This window comes from Oncorhynchus keta, unplaced genomic scaffold, assembly GCF_023373465.1.
Source record: "Oncorhynchus keta strain PuntledgeMale-10-30-2019 unplaced genomic scaffold, Oket_V2 Un_contig_12_pilon_pilon, whole genome shotgun sequence".
NCBI classification, from domain to species: Eukaryota; Metazoa; Chordata; class Actinopteri; order Salmoniformes; family Salmonidae; genus Oncorhynchus; species Oncorhynchus keta.
In genome coordinates this window covers 50685-68323 of record NW_026278084.1, presented here as the reverse complement: position 1 = coordinate 68323, position 17639 = coordinate 50685, and the positions used below count along the sequence as shown (strand labels likewise).

Genomic DNA, 17639 nt, shown 5'->3' with positions numbered 1-17639 from the left:
AATACATGATGAGCCAGCCTCTCCCTCCATTACACACAATACATTATAATACATGATGAGCCAGCCTCTCCCTCCATTACACAGAATACATTACTATAATACATGATGAGCCAGCCTCTCCCTCCATTACACACAATACATTACTATAATACATGATGAGCCAGCCTCTCCCTCCATTACACACAATACATTACTATAATACATGATGAGCCAGCCTCTCCCTCCATTACACACAATACATTATAATACATGATGAGCTAACCTACGTCATTACACACAATACATTACTATAATACATGATGAGCCAGCCTCTCCCTCCATTACACACAATACATTACTATAATACATGATGAGCCAGCCTCTCCCTCCATTACACACAATACATTACTATAATACATGATGAGCCAGCCTCTCCCTCCATTACACACAATACATTACTATAGTACATGATGAGCCAGCCTCTCCCTCCATTACACACAATACATTACTATAATACATGATGAGCTAACCTACATCATTACACACAATACATTACTATAATACATGATGAGCCAGCCTCTCCCTCCATTACACACAATACATTACTATAATACATGATGAGCCAGCCTCTCCCTCCATTACACACAATACATTATAATACATGATGAGCTAACCTACGTCATTACACACAATACATTACTATAATACATGATGAGCCAGCCTCTCCCTCCATTACAGACAATACATTATAATACATGATGAGCCAGCCTCTCCCTCCATTACACACAATACATTATAATACATGATGAGCCAGCCTCTCCCTCCATTACACAGAATACATTACTATAATACATGATGAGCCAGCCTCTCCCTCCATTACACACAATACATTACTATAATACATGATGAGCCAGCCTCTCCTCCATTACACACAATACATTACTATAATACATGATGAGCCAGCCTCTCCTCCATTACACACAATACATTATAATACATGATGAGCTAACCTACGTCATTACACACAATACATTACTATAATACATGATGAGCCAGCCTCTCCCTCCATTACACACAATACATTACTATAATACATGATGAGCCAGCCTCTCCCTCCATTACAGACAATACATTATAATACATGATGAGCCAGCCTCTCCCTCCATTACACACAATACATTACTATAATACATGATGAGCCAGCCTCTCCCTCCATTACACACAATACATTACTATAGTACATGATGAGCTAACCTACGTCATTACACACAATACATTACTATAATACATGATGAGCCAGCCTCCCTCCATTACAGACAATACATTACTATAATACATGATGAGCTAACCTACGTCATTACACACAATACATTACTATAATACATGATGAGCCAGCCTCTCCCTCCATTACACACAATACATTACTATAGTACATGATGAGCCAGCCTCTCCCTCCATTACACACAATACATTACTATAATACATGATGAGCTAACCTACATCATTACACACAATACATTACTATAATACATTATGAGCTAACCTACATCATTACACACAATACATTACTATAATACATGATGAGCTAACCTACATCATTACACACAATACATTACTATAATACATTATGAGCTAACCTACATCATTACACACAATACATTACTATAATACATTATGAGCTAACCTACATCATTACACTACAAGCAAATCAGCATATTAGCAATGCACTTTTAATTAGCCATTTTAACTAACTGTGGTCCAGCTCTATTTCACCATGTCCACTATATTGTTAATTCAGACACCTGGTTGTGTCTGTGTGAGAGAGTGCAGTGATACAATATGAAAATCATAGCCTGCAGTTCTAGGTCTCAGGAATACTAGAGAAAATTAATTATATCCCAGAAATATTATGTGGGACAACAACAACCACAACCACAACAACTAACAACAACAACAACAACAACAACCACAACAACAACAACAACAACAACAACAACAACAACAACCACATCAACCACAACTAACAACAACCACAACAACAACAACAACCACAACTAACAACAACCACAACAACAACAACAACCACAACAACAACAACAACCACAACAACAACAACAACAACAACAACAACAACAACAACAACCACAACAACAAATAAGAAAACATCTCTCAAGAGAGATATTATTCCTGACAGAAAAACAAGGTCTTAACGTGTTCTACAATGAGTTTGGACCGGAAGACAGAACCTGTTCAGATCGGTGGAGAATCAGCTGAAAACCAAGGGCATATCCCAAATGGCACCCCCCAAATGGCACCCTATTCCCTATATAGTGCACTACTGTTGACCAGCACCTTATTCCCTATATAGTGCACGACTAGTGACCAGGGCCCACCCTATTCCCTATATAGTACACTACTGTTGACCAGCAGCCTATTCCCTATATAGTACACTACTATTGACCAGCACCCTATTCCCTATTAAAGTGTACTACTATTGACCAGCACCCACCCTATTCCCTATATAGTGCACTACTATTGACCAGGACCCACCCTATTCCCTATATAGTGTACTACTGTTGACCAGCACCTTATTCCCTATATAGTGCACAACTATTGACCAGGACCCACCCTATTCCCTATATAGTGCACTACTATTGACCAGGACCCACCCTATTCCCTATACAGTGTATCACTGTTGACCAGCACCCTATTCCCTATATAGTGCACGACTAGTGACCAGGGCCCACCCTATTCCCTATATAGTACACTACTGTTGACCAGCAGCCTATTCCCTATATAGTACACTACTGTTGACCAGGACCCACCCTATTCCCTATATAGAACACTACTATTGACCAGCACCCTATTCCCTACATAGTGCACTACTATTGACCAGCACCCTATTCCCTACATAGTGCACTACTATTGACCAGCACCCTATTCCCTACATAGTGCACTACTCTTGACCCTATGGCTCGGTAGAGACCTGTATCTATAAGAGGACATCACCCAGAAACCACATGGTCATTGATTGACTTGTATCATCTAAAACCATTGGACTAAACAGGTTAAGAGGAGTGTGATGTATATATTTAATATTTACATGAAACCGTCATTAGTCACCGAAACACAAAACATGCCAGGCATGTAGATACACACGTAGACAGTAAGCAAGTAGGTGGCAGTCTCCAGATCCAGTCTCCAGATCCAGTCTCCAGATTCAGTCTCCAGATCCAGTCTCCAGATTCAGTCTCCAGATTCAGTCTCCAGATCCAGTCTCCAGATCCAGTCTCCAGATCCAGATCCAGTCTCCAGATCCAGTCTCCAGATCCAGTCTCCAGATTCAGTCTCCAGATTCAGTCTCCAGATCCAGTCTCCAGATCCAGTCTCCAGATCCAGTCTCCAGATCCAGTCTCCAGATCCAGTCTCCAGATCCAGTCTCCAGATCCAGTCTCCAGATCCAGTCTCCAGATTCAGTCTCCAGATCCAGTCTCTATATTCAGTCTCTTGACCCAGTCTCTAGATTCAGTCTCCAGATCCAGTCTCCAGATCCAGTCTCCAGATCCAGTCTCCAGATCCAGTCTCCAGATCCAGTCTCTAGATTCAGTCTCCAGATCCAGTCTCCAGATTCAGTCTCCAGATCAAGTCTCCAGATTCAGTCTCCAGATTCAGTCTCCAGATCAAGTCTCCAGATCCAGTCTCCAGATCCAGTCTCCAGATTCAGTCTCCAGATCCAGTCTCTATATTCAGTCTCTTGACCCAGTCTCTAGATTCAGTCTCCAGATCCAGTCTCCAGATCCAGTCTCCAGATCCAGTCTCCAGATCCAGTCTCCAGATCCAGTCTCCAGATTCAGTCTCCAGATCCAGTCTCCAGATTCAGTCTCCAGATCAAGTCTCCAGATCCAGTCTCCAGATCCAGTCTCCAGATTCAGTCTCCAGATCCAGTCTCTATATTCAGTCTCTTGACCCAGTCTCTAGATTCAGTCTCCAGATCCAGTCTCCAGATCCAGTCTCCAGATCCAGTCTCTAGATTCAGTCTCCAGATCCAGTCTCCAGATTCAGTCTCCAGATCAAGTCTCCAGATTCAGTCTCCAGATTCAGTCTCCAGATCAAGTCTCCAGATCCAGTCTCCAGATCAAGTCTCCAGATCCAGTCTCCAGATCCAGTCTCCAGATTCAGTCTCCAGATCCAGTCTCTATATTCAGTCTCTTGACCCAGTCTCTAGATTCAGTCTCCAGATCCAGTCTCTAGATTCAGTCTCCAGATCCAGTCTCTAGATTCAGTCTCCAGATCCAGTCTCCAGATTCAGTCTCCAGATCAAGTCTCCAAATCCAGTCTCCAGATTCAGTCTGCAGGTCAAGTCTCCAGATTCAGTCTCCAGATTCAGTCTCCAGATTCAGTCTCCAGATTCAGTCTCTAGATTCAGTCTCTAGATTCAGTCTCCAGATCATGTTCTGATTGAAAATCTGAATGATGGCAGGGTCCACAGAAACCACCCTAGACCACAGAAACCACCCTAGACCACAGAAACCACCCTAGACCTCCAAACCACAGAAACCTCCCTAGACCACAGAAACCACCCTAAACCATAGCAACCACCCTAGACCACAGAAACCACCCTGGATAGAGGATCTCAGACCACATGAGATTCTGTGAAAGGGGCTGAATAGGATTTCAAAGCTTCCTTGTGACAGCAAGGTGACAGCAGGGTGACAGCAGGGTGACAGGAGGGTGACAGCAGGGTGACAGCAGGGTGACAGCAGGGTGACATCAGGGTGACAGCAGAGTGACAGCAGGGTGACATCAGGGTGACAGCAGGGTGACAACAGGGTGACAGGAGGGCGACATCAGGGTGACAACATGGTGACAGCAGGGTGACAGGAGGGTGACAGCAGGGTGACATCAGGGTGACATCAGGGTGACAGCAGGGTGACAGCAGGGTGACAAGGTGACAGCAGGGTGACAGCAAGGTGACAGCAGGGTGACAGCAGGGTGACAGCAGGGTGACAGCAAGGTGACAGCAGGGTGACAGCAGGGTGACAGCAAGGTGACAGCAGAGTGACAGCAGGGTGACAGCAGGGTGACAGCAAGGTGACAGCAGAGTGACAGCAGGGTGACAGCAGGGTGACAGCAGGGTGACAGCAAGGTGACAGCAGAGTGACAGCAGGGTGACAGCAGGGTGACAGCAGGGTGACATCAGGGTGACAGCAGGGTGACAGCAGGGTGACAAGGTGACAGCAGGGTGACAGCAGGGTGACAGCAGGGTGACAAGGTGACAGCAGAGTGACAGCAGGGTGACAAGGTGACAGCAGAGTGACAGCAGGGTGACAGCAGGGTGACAGCAGGGTGACATCAGGGTGACAGCAGGGTGACAGCAGGGTGACAAGGTGACAGCAGGGTGACAGCAGGGTGACAGCAAGGTGACAGCAGGGTGACAGCAGGGTGACAGCAGGGTGACAGCAGAGTGACAGCAGGGTGACAGCAGGGTGACAGCAAGTTGACAGCAGAGTGACAGCAGGGTGACAGCAGGGTGACAGCAGGGTGACAGCAAGGTGACAGCAGAGTGACAGCAGGGTGACAGCAGGGTGACATCAGGGTGACAAGGTGACAGCAGGGTGACAGCAGGGTGACAAGGTGACATCAGGGTGACATCAGGGTGACATCAGGATGACAGCAGGGTGACAGCAGGGTGACAGCAGGGTGACAGCAGGGTGACAAGGTGACAGCAGAGTGACAGCAGGGTGACAGCAAGTTGACAGCAGAGTGACAGCAGGGTGACAGCAGGGTGACAGCAAGGTGACAGCAGAGTGACAGCAGGGTGACAGCAGGGTGACATCAGGGTGACAGCAGGGTGACAGCAGGGTGACAGCAGGGTGACATCAGGGTGACAGCAGGGTGACAGCAGGGTGACAGCAGGGTGACATCAGGGTGACAGCAAGGTGACAGCAGAGTGACAGCAGGGTGACAGCAGGGTGACAGCAGGGTGACATCAGGGTGACAGCAGGGTGACAGCAGGGTGACAAGGTGACAGCAGGGTGACAGCAGGGTGACAGCAGGGTGACAAGGTGACAGCAGAGTGAAAGCAGGGTGACAAGGTGACAGCAGAGTGACAGCAGGGTGACAGCAGGGTGACAGCAGGGTGACAGCAGGGTGACAGCAGAGTGACAGCAGGGTGACAGCAGGGTGACAGCAAGTTGACAGCAGAGTGACAGCAGGGTGACAGCAGGGTGACAGCAGGGTGACAGCAAGGTGACAGCAGAGTGACAGCAGGGTGACAGCAGGGTGACAGCAGGGTGACATCAGGGTGACAAGGTGACAAGGTGACATCAGGGTGACATCAGGGTGACATCAGGATGACATCAGGGTGACAGCAGGGTGACAGCAGGGTGACAGCAGGGTGACAGCAGGGTGACAGCAGGGTGACAGCAGGGTGACAAGGTGACAGCAGAGTGACAGCAGGGTGACAGCAGGGTGACAGCAAGTTGACAGCAGGGTGACAGCAGGGTGACAGCAGGGTGACAAGGTGACAGCAGAGTGACAGCAGGGTGACAGCAGGGTGACAGCAAGTTGACAGCAGAGTGACAGCAGGGTGACAGCAGGGTGACAGCAGGGTGACAGCAAGGTGACAGCAGAGTGACATCAGGGTGACAGCAAGGTGACAGCAGAGTGACAGCAGGGTGACAGCAGGGTGACAGCAAGGTGACATCAGGATGACATCAGGGTGACAGCAGAGTGACATCAGGGTGACAGCAGGGTGACATCAGGGTGACATCAGGGTGACAGCAGGGTGACATCAGGGTGACATCAGGGTGACATCAGGGTGACATCAGGGTGACAGCAGGGTGACATCAGGGTGACATCAGAGTGACATCAGGGTGACAGCAGGGTGACATCAGGGTGACATCAGGGTGACATCAGGGTGACAGCAGGGTGACAGCAGGGTGACAGCAGGGTGACAGCAGGGTGACAGCAAGGTGACAGCAGGGTGACAGCAGGGTGACATCAGGGTGACAAGGTGACAGCAGGGTGACAGCAGGGTGACAGCAGGGTGACAGCAGGGTGACAGCAGGGTCTTGTTCAGTTCGTTGAAATTGTCCAATAAGAATAGCTCATTTTTTGTTTTCCATTGCACAGCGTTTTCAAGCTGCTATAGTGTTGTCCTAGTGAGCACAACCCAAACACCACCCACCCAAACACGAGGGAAACGGTATCAGAAGGAGGCCAAAGAGAAGTGCCTCTTATTGGCTTCTCCGTGCTTCTACACCTGCATTGCTTACTGTTTGGGGTTTCAGGCTGGGTTTCTGTACAGCACTTTGAGATATCAGCTGATGTACGAAGGGCTACATAAATACATTTGATTTGATTTGATTTACTTGCCTAGCTAAATCAATACGAATAATATAAACAAGCAGGATGCATAGATAACATAGATAACATAGAATAATGTAGTGGAAAACAGCATTTTAGTGGAGCCAACGATAGTTTTTTTTATGGAAGGCTTCAATACAGTACACAGCCCATATGCATAGATAGCATAGATAGCATACATAGCATAGATAGCATAGATAGCATACATAGCATACATAGCATAGATAGCAGAGATAGCATAGATAATATAGATAGCATAGATAGCATAGATAGCATAGATAATATAGATATCATAGATAGCATAGATAGCATACATAGCATACATAGCATAGATAGCATATATAATATAGATAACATACATAGCATACATAGCATACATAGCAGAGATAGCATAGATAGCATACATAGCATAGATAGCATAGATAGCATACATAGCATACATAGCATAGATAGCATAGATAGCATACATAGCATACATAGCATAGATAGCAGAGATAGCATAGATAATATAGATAGCATAGATAGCATAGATAGCATAGATAATATAGATAGCATAGATAGCATAGATAGCATAGATAGCATATATAGCATAGATAGCATAGATAATATAGATAACATAGATAGCATACATAGCATACATAGCAGAGATAGCATAGATAGCATACATAGCATACATAGCATAGATAGCATAGATAGCATACATAGCATAGATAGCAGAGATAGCATAGATAGCATAGATAGCATACATATCATACATAGCATAGATAGCATAGATAGCATAGATAGCAGAGATATCATAGATAACATAGAACAACAACATTCGTTACATTGTAATCCCACAACTAAACCGGTATTCTACACATTTTTTGGGATCATAAACAGCAGTAATATGATGATCAAAGACGTTATCATTAAAACGTCGGAGCATTATTACATACATCGTTTTGTTTCATTTCTAATGACACCCATTTTCACTACAAATTTAAAAATGTGTTTATCTTTTTTTTTAATTAAATGATGTTGCTTAATTATAATGTGTATTAAAACTGTCGTTGGGATAATCGTTAGTCCGTCTTGATGGTTGTTGGGTCTCTCAATGTAGGGCAGTATGCTGGAAGGAGGGGGGGGGGGGAGATCACGTACGTTCGGACCATTCATCCTTGGCTTCACTCAGTGACTAGCCCTTTGAAGGATCTGTTCTAACAGTTTCTGTAAAGAGGAAAGAGAGAGAGAGAGAGCACACATCACACATTGAGCATCTATTACTGAGGGCTATGCTATAGATCACGGTCATATTCTCCCTGTGAAACCCCATAGACTCCCTCCAGAACCCTCCAAAGCCCAACGAAGACTAAAAAAAAGTCAAGAGAACTCAACTGCCCACTATCTCTCTGCTTCAGTTGGGAATCAATAGCCTTTGTACCCATCCAGACATCCAGGCCACCGTGCCCACTGTTTTTGGTACCACATTCAGGTTGTCTAGTCTCGTGTCTATTGAAGCAGAGGAGACTGAGGCTGTGGCCTGGTTTCATGGTTTCCTGTGCTTTCTCAAGCTGCAGCAGAGTGGAGGTAGAGGTGGATAAGACTGGGTCTGTCTGTCTGTCTGTCTGTCTGTCTGTCTGTCTGTCTGTCTGTCTGTCTGTCTGTCTGTCTGTCTGTCTGTCTGTCTCTGTCTGTCTGTCTGTCTGTCTGTCTGTCTGTCTGTCTGTCTGTCTGTCTGTTTGCCTGTCGGTCTCTCTGCCAGCCATCAGCTGTTCGATGGCTTTGCAGTGTGATTGCGACTATGTCTCTCTCTCTCTCTCTCTCTCTCTCTCTCTCTCTCTCTCTTTAAAGGCCTTTTTGTTTGCCTGTGGACACTGGGCTCACACACCGAGAGAGAACAATGAGTCTGTTCATTGACAGCCGTAACCAGACAGAGAGAGAGAGAGAGAGAGAGAGAGAGGGAGGGAGGGCAGGAGGACCCAGTGGCCCTGCACCCAGAGACAGAGGCATTTTCTAAAGGGAAATATCATGAATAACTATATGCATAAACAGCCTAACGAACAGAAACAGCAGCGACAAAACATGGACATGGAAAATGTAACGCTTCAGTGGGTCTTTGCAAGAGGATTCACACCACGCTAAGAGTTGCTCCCCTCACTCTCACCAGTAGAAATACAACAATGTGCTCCCCTCACTCTCACCAGTAGAAATACAACTAATGTGCTCCCCTCACTCTCACCAGTAGAAATACAACAATGTGCTCCCTCACTCTCACCAGTAGAAATACAACAATGTGCTCCCCTCACTCTCACCAGTAGAAATACAACAATGTGCTCCCTCACTCTCACCAGTAGAAATACAACAATGTGCTCCCTCACTCTCACCAGTAGAAATACAACAATGTGCTCCCTCACTCTCACCAGTAGAAATACAACAATGTGCTCCCCTCACTCTCACCAGTAGAAATACAACAATGTGCTCCCTCACTCTCACCAGTAGAAATACAACAATGTGCTCCCTCACTCTCACCAGTAGAAATACAACAATGTGCTCCCCTCACTCTCACCAGTAGAAATACAACAATGTGCTCCCCTCACTCTCACCAGTAGAAATACAACAATGTGCTCCCTCACTCTCACCAGTAGAAATACAACAATGTGCTCCCCTCACTCTCAGTCAAAACAATACAAGAATGTGCTCCCCTCACTCTCACCAGTAGAAATACAACAATGTGCTCCCCTCACTCTCACCAGTAGAAATACAACAATGTGCTCCCCTCACTCTCAGTAAAAACAATACAACAATGTGCTCCCCTCACTCTCACCAGTAGAAATACAACAATATGCTCCCCTCACTCTCACCAGTAGAAATACAACAATGTGCTCCCCTCACTCTCACCAGTAGAAATACAACAATATGCTCCCTCACTCTCAGTAAAAGCAATACAACAATGTGCTCCCTCACTCTCAGTAAAAGCAATACAACAATGTGCTCCCCTCACTCTCACCAGTAGAAATACAACAATGTGCTCCCCTCACTCTCACCAGTAGAAATACAACTAATGTGCTCCCTCACTCTCAGTAAAAGCAATACAACAATGTGCTCCCCTCACTCTCACCAGTAGAAATACAACAATGTGCTCCCCTCACTCTCAGTAAAAACAATACAACTAATGTGCTCCCTCACTCTCAGTAAAAACAATACAACCAATGTGCTTGAGACGTTCAGCTTCAGACTCATTGTGACTTTGATGTCTGGATTGACGTGTTCAAAAACAATCATCCCGAAACGTGTCATTTGATTTCCTGTGTAAATATATGTGAACAGGGCCCTCTAGTGGCCACAGCAGGCAGCACGTGTCATTTGATTTCCTCATCTTGTGATTAAAAGGAGTGATTCAAGTGTAAATATATGTGAACAGGGCCCTCTAGTGGCCAATGATTCAAGTGTAAATATATGTGAACAGGGCCCTCTAGTGGCCACGGCAGGCAGCACGTGTCATTTGATTTCCTCGTCTTGTGATTAAAAGGAGTGATTCAAGTGTAAATATATGTGAACAGGGCCCTCTAGTGGCCAATGATTCAAGTGTAAATATATGTGAACAGGGCCCTCTAGTGGCCACAGCAGGCAGCACGTGTCGTTGTGCTCAACTTGGGGACAAGCAGTGTTTTTTTAGTTGGAAAACATGGAAGGACACGAGACCCGAGGGACAGGCGATGGTGGTCCATACTGTAATCCCTACTGTATCACTATAATCCCTACTGTAATCACTAGAATCCCTACTATATCACTAGAATCCCTACTGTAATCCCTACTGTAATCACTATAATTCCTACTATATCACTATAATCCCTACTATATACATATAATCCCTACTATAGCACTATAATCCCTCCTTTCACTATAATCCCTACTATATCACTACAATCCCTACTGTAATCACTATAATCCCTACTGTAATCACTATAATCCTTACTGTAATCACTATACTCCCTACTGTAATCACTATGATCCCTACTGTAATGACTAGAATCCCTACTATATCACTATAATCCCTACTATATTACTATAATCCCTACTGTAATCACTATAATCCCTACTCTAATCACTATAATCCCTACTGTAATCACTCTAATCCATACTATATCAATATAATCCCTACTGTAATCTCTATAATCCCTACTGTAATCTCTATAATCCCTACTGTAATCTCTATAATCCCTACTGTAATCACTATAATCCCTACTGTAATCACTATAATCTCTACAGTATCACTCTAATCCCTACTGTAATCACTCTAATCCCTACTGTAATCACTATAATCCCTATTGTAATCACTATAATCCCTACTGTAATCACTATAATCCTTACTGTAATCAATATAATCCCTACTATATCACTATACTCCCTACTGTAGTCACCATAATCCCTACTGTAATCACCATAATCCCTACTGCAATGTGCTCCCTCACTCTCAGTAAAAACAATACAACCAACGTGCTCCCCTCACTCTCACCAGTAGAAATACAACAATATGCTCCCCTCACTCTCACCAGTAGAAATACAACAATGTGCTCCCCTCACTCTCACCAGTAGAAATACAACTAATGTGCTCCCCCTCACTCTCAGTAAAAGCAATACAACAATGTGCTCCCCTCACTCTCACCAGTAGAAATACAACAATGTGCTCCCTCACTCTCAGTAAAAACAATACAACTAATGTGCTCCCCTCACTCTCAGTAAAAACAATACAACCAATGTGCTTGAGACGTTCAGCTTCAGACTCATTGTGACTTTGATGTCTGGATTGACGTGTTCAAAAACAATCATCCCGAAACGTGTCATTTGATTTCCTGTGTAAATATATGTGAACAGGGCCCTCTAGTGGCCACAGCAGGCAGCACGTGTCATTTGATTTCCTCGTCTTGTGATTAAAAGGAGTGATTCAAGTGTAAATATATGTGAACAGGGCCCTCTAGTGGCCAGTGATTCAAGTGTAAATATATGTGAACAGGGCCCTCTAGTGGCCACGGCAGGCAGCACGTGTCATTTGATTTCCATCGTCTTGTGATTAAAAGGAGTGATTCAAGTGTAAATATATGTGAACAGGGCCCTCTAGTGGCCAGTGATTCAAGTGTAAATATATGTGAAGAGGGCCCTCTAGTGGCCACAGCAGGCAGCACGTGTCATTTGATTTCCATAGTCTTGTGATTAAAAGGAGTGATTCAAGTGTAAATATATGTGAACAGGGCCCTCTAGTGGCCAGTGATTCAAGTGTAAATATGTGTGAACAGGGCCCTCTAGTGGCCACAGCAGGCAGCGCATGACGTTGTGCTCAACTTGGGGACAAGCAGTGTTTTTTTAGTTGGAAAACATGGAAGGACACGAGACCCGAGGGACAGGCGATGGTGGTCCATACTGTAATCCCTACTGTATCACTATAATCCCTACTGTAATCACTAGAATCCCTACTATATCACTAGAATCCCTACTGTAATCCCTACTGTAATCACTATAATTCCTACTATATCACTATAATCCCTACTATATACATATAATCCCTACTATAGCACTATAATCCCTCCTTTCACTATAATCCCTACTATATCACTACAATCCCTACTGTAATCACTATAATCCCTACTGTAATCACTATAATCCTTACTGTAATCACTATACTCCCTACTGTAATCACTATGATCCCTACTGTAATGACTAGAATCCCTACTATATCACTATAATCCCTACTATATTACTATAATCCCTACTGTAATCACTATAATCCCTACTCTAATCACTATAATCCCTACTGTAATCACTCTAATCCATACTATATCAATATAATCCCTACTGTAATCTCTATAATCCCTACTGTAATCTCTATAATCCCTACTGTAATCTCTATAATCCCTACTGTAATCACTATAATCCCTACTGTAATCACTATAATCTCTACAGTATAACTCTAATCCCTACTGTAATCACTCTAATCCCTACTGTAATCACTATAATCCCTATTGTAATCACTATAATCCCTACTGTAATCACTATAATCCTTACTGTAATCAATATAATCCCTACTATATCACTATACTCCCTACTGTAGTCACCATAATCCCTACTGTAATCACCATAATCCCTACTGCAATGTGCTCCCCCTCACTCTCAGTAAAAACAATACAACCAACGTGCTCCCCTCACTCTCACCAGTAGAAATACAACAATATGCTCCCCTCACTCTCACCAGTAGAAATACAACAATGTGCTCCCTCACTCTCACCAGTAGAAATACAACAATGTGCTCCCCTCACTCTCACCAGTAGAAATACAACAATGTGCTCCCTCACTCTCACCAGTAGAAATACAACAATATGCTCCCCTCACTCTCACCAGTAGAAATACAACAATATGCTCCTCACTCTCACCAGTAGAAATACAACAATGTGCTCCCTCACTCTCACCAGTAGAAATACATCAATGTGCTCCCTCACTCTCACCAGTAGAAATACAACAATATGCTCCCCTCACTCTCACCAGTAGAACTACAACAAAATGCTCCCCTCACTCTCACCAGTAGAAATACAACAATGTGCTCCCCTCACTCTCACCAGTAGAAATACAACTAATGTGCTCCCTCACTCTCACCAGTAGAAATACAACTAATGTGCTCCCCTCACTCTCACCAGTAGAAATACAACTAATGTGCTCCCCTCACTCTCACCAGTAGAAATACAACAATGTGCTCCCTCACTCTCACCAGTAGAAATACAACAATGTGCTCTCCTCACTCTCAGTAAAAACAATACAACAACGTGCTCCTCACTCTCACCAGTAGAAATACAACTAATGTGCTCCCTCACTCTCACCAGTAGAAATACAACAATGTGCTCCCCTCACTCACCAGTAGAAATACAACTAATGTGCTCCCCTCACTCTCACCAGTAGAAATACAACTAATGTGCTCCCCTCACTCACAACTAATGTGCTCCCCTCACTCTCAAAGAAATACAACAATGTGCTCCCCTCACTCTCAGTAAAAACAATACAACTAATGTGCTCCCTCACTCTCACCAGTAGAAATACAACAATGTGCTCCCTCACTCTCAGTAAAAACAATACAACTAATGTGCTCCCCTCACTCTCACCAGTAGAAATACAACAATGTGCTCCCCTCACTCTCAGTAAAACAACAATGTGCTCCCCTCACTCTCACCAGTAGAAATACAACTAATGTGCTCCCACTCAGTCAAAACAATACAACAATGTGCTCCCTCACTCAGTAAAATACAACAATGTGCTCCCCTCACTCTCAGTAAAAACAATACAACAATGTGCTCCCACTCTCCAGTAAAAACTCAACAATGTGCTCCCTCACTCAAAAACAATACAACTAATGAAAAACAATACAACAATGTGCTCCCCTCAGTAAAACAATACAACAATGTGCAACAATGTGCTCCCCTCCCTAGAAATACAACAATGTGCTCAGTAAAAACAACAATGTGCCCCCTCACTCTCAGTAAAAACAATACAACAATGTGCTCCCCTCACTCTCACCAGTAGAAATACAACAATGTGCTCCTCACTCTCAGTAAAAAATACAACAATGTGCTCCTCACTCTAGAAATACAACAATGTGCTCCCCTCACCACCAGTAGAAATACAACAATGTGCCCCCTCACTCTCAGTAAAACAATACAACAATGTGCTCCCTCACTCTCACCAGTAGAAATACAACAATGTGCTCCCCTCACTCTCACCAGTAGAAATACAACAATGTGCTCCCCTCACTCTCACCAGTAGAAATACAACAATGTGCTCCCTCACTCTCAGTAAAAACAATACAACCAATGTGCTCCCCTCACTCTCACCAGTAGAAATACAACAATGTGCTCCCCTCACTCTCACCAGTAGAAATACAACAATGTGCTCCCCTCACTCTCAGTAAAAACAATACAACCAACGTACTCCCTCACTCTCACCAGTAGAAATACAACAATATGTTCCCCTCACTCTCACCAGTAGAAATACAACAATGTGCTCCCTCACTCTCACCAGTAGAAATACAACAATGAGCTCCCTCACTCTCACCAGTAGAAATACAACAATGTGCTCCCCTCACTCTCACCAGTAGAAATACAACAATATGCTCCCTCACTCTCACCAGTAGAAATACAACAATATGCTCCCCTCACTCTCACCAGTAGAAATACAACAATGTGCTCCCTCACTCTCACCAGTAGAAATACATCAATGTGCTCCCTCACTCTCACCAGTAGAAATACAACAATATGCTCCCTCACTCTCACCAGTAGAAATACAACAATGTGCTCCCCTCACTCTCACCAGTAGAAATACAACTATGTGCTCCCCTCACTCTCACCAGTAGAAATACAACAATGTGCTCCCTCACTCTCACCAGTAGAAATACAACAATGTGCTCCCCTCACTCTCAGTCAAAACAATACAAGAATGTGCTCCCTCGCTCTCACCAGTAGAAATACAACAATGTGCTCCCCTCACTCTCACCAGTAGAAATACAACAATGTGCTCCCCTCACTCTCACCAGTAGAAATACAACAATGTGCTCCCCTCACTCTCACCAGTAGAAATACAACAATGTGCTCCCTCACTCTCAGTAAAAACAATACAACCAATGTGCTCCCCTCACTCTCACCAGTAGAAATACAACAATGTGCTCCCCTCACTCTCACCAGTAGAAATACAACAATGTGCTCCCCTCACTCTCAGTAAAAACAATACAACCAACGTACTCCCTCACTCTCACCAGTAGAAATACAACAATATGCTCCCTCACTCTCACCAGTAGAAATACAACAATGTGCTCCCTCACTCTCACCAGTAGAAATACAACAATGAGCTCCCTCACTCACCAGTAGAAATACAACAATGTGCTCCCCTCACTCTCACCAGTAGAAATACAACAATATGCTCCCCTCACTCTCACCAGTAGAAATACAACAATATGCTCCCCTCACTCTCACCAGTAGAAATACAACAATGTGCTCCCTCACTCTCACCAGTAGAAATACATCAATGTGCTCCCCTCACTCTCACCAGTAGAAATACAACAATATGCTCCCTCACTCTCACCAGTAGAAATACAACAATGTGCTCCCCTCACTCTCACCAGTAGAAATACAACAATGTGCTCCCCTCACTCTCACCAGTAGAAATACAACAATGTGCTCCCTCACTCTCACCAGTAGAAATACAACAATGTGCTCCCCTCACTCTCAGTCAAAACAATACAAGAATGTGCTCCCCTCGCTCTCACCAGTAGAAATACAACAATGTGCTCCCTCACTCTCACCAGTAGAAATACAACAATGTGCTCCCTCACTCTCAGTAAAAACAATACAACAATGTGCTCCCCTCACTCTCACCAGTAGAAATACAACAATATGCTCCCTCACTCTCACCAGTAGAAATACAACAATGTGCTCCCCTCACTCTCACCAGTAGAAATACATCAATGTGCTCCCCTCACTCTCACCAGTAGAAATACAACAATATGCTCCCTCACTCTCACCAGTAGAAATACAACAATGTGCTCCCTCACTCTCACCAGTAGAAATACAACAATGTGCTCCCCTCACTCTCACCAGTAGAAATACAACAATGTGCTCCCTCACTCTCACCAGTAGAAATACAACAATGTGCTCCCCTCACTCTCAGTCAAAACAATACAAGAATGTGCTCCCCTCACTCTCACCAGTAGAAATACAACAATGTGCTCCCCTCACTCTCACCAGTAGAAATACAACAATGTGCTCCCTCACTCTCAGTAAAAACAATACAACAATGTGCTCCCCTCACTCTCACCAGTAGAAATACAACAATATGCTCCCCTCACTCTCACCAGTAGAAATACAACAATGTGCTCCCCTCACTCTCACCAGTAGAAATACAACAATATGCTCCCCTCACTCTCAGTAAAAGCAATACAACAATGTGCTCCCCTCACTCTCAGTCAAAACAATACAAGAATGTGCTCCCCTCACTCTCACCAGTAGAAATACAACAATGTGCTCCCCTCACTCTCACCAGTAGAAATACAACAATGTGCTCCCCTCACTCTCAGTAAAAACAATACAACAATGTGCTCCCCTCACTCTCAGTCAAAACAATACAACAATGTGCTCCCCTCACTCTCAGTAAAAACAATACAACTAATGTGCTCCCCTCACTCTCAGTAAAAACAATACAACCAATGTGCTCCCCTCACTCTCACCAGTAGAAATACAACTAATGTGCTCCCCTCACTCTCACCAGTAGAAATACAACTA

General features: G+C 44.3%; 1 long non-coding RNA gene across 1 annotated transcript in view; it reads right to left on the bottom strand.

Annotated features, from left to right (window-relative positions):
* Positions 1–7388: 7388 nt before the first annotated feature.
* The window catches only part of LOC127918067 (uncharacterized), a 42787-nt gene continuing 32536 nt past the window's right edge, over positions 7389–17639 (bottom strand). Inside the window, exon 7 of the long non-coding RNA XR_008098702.1 lies at positions 7389–8556. This is a non-coding gene — a long non-coding RNA (uncharacterized LOC127918067). The remainder of the gene's footprint in view (positions 8557–17639) is intronic.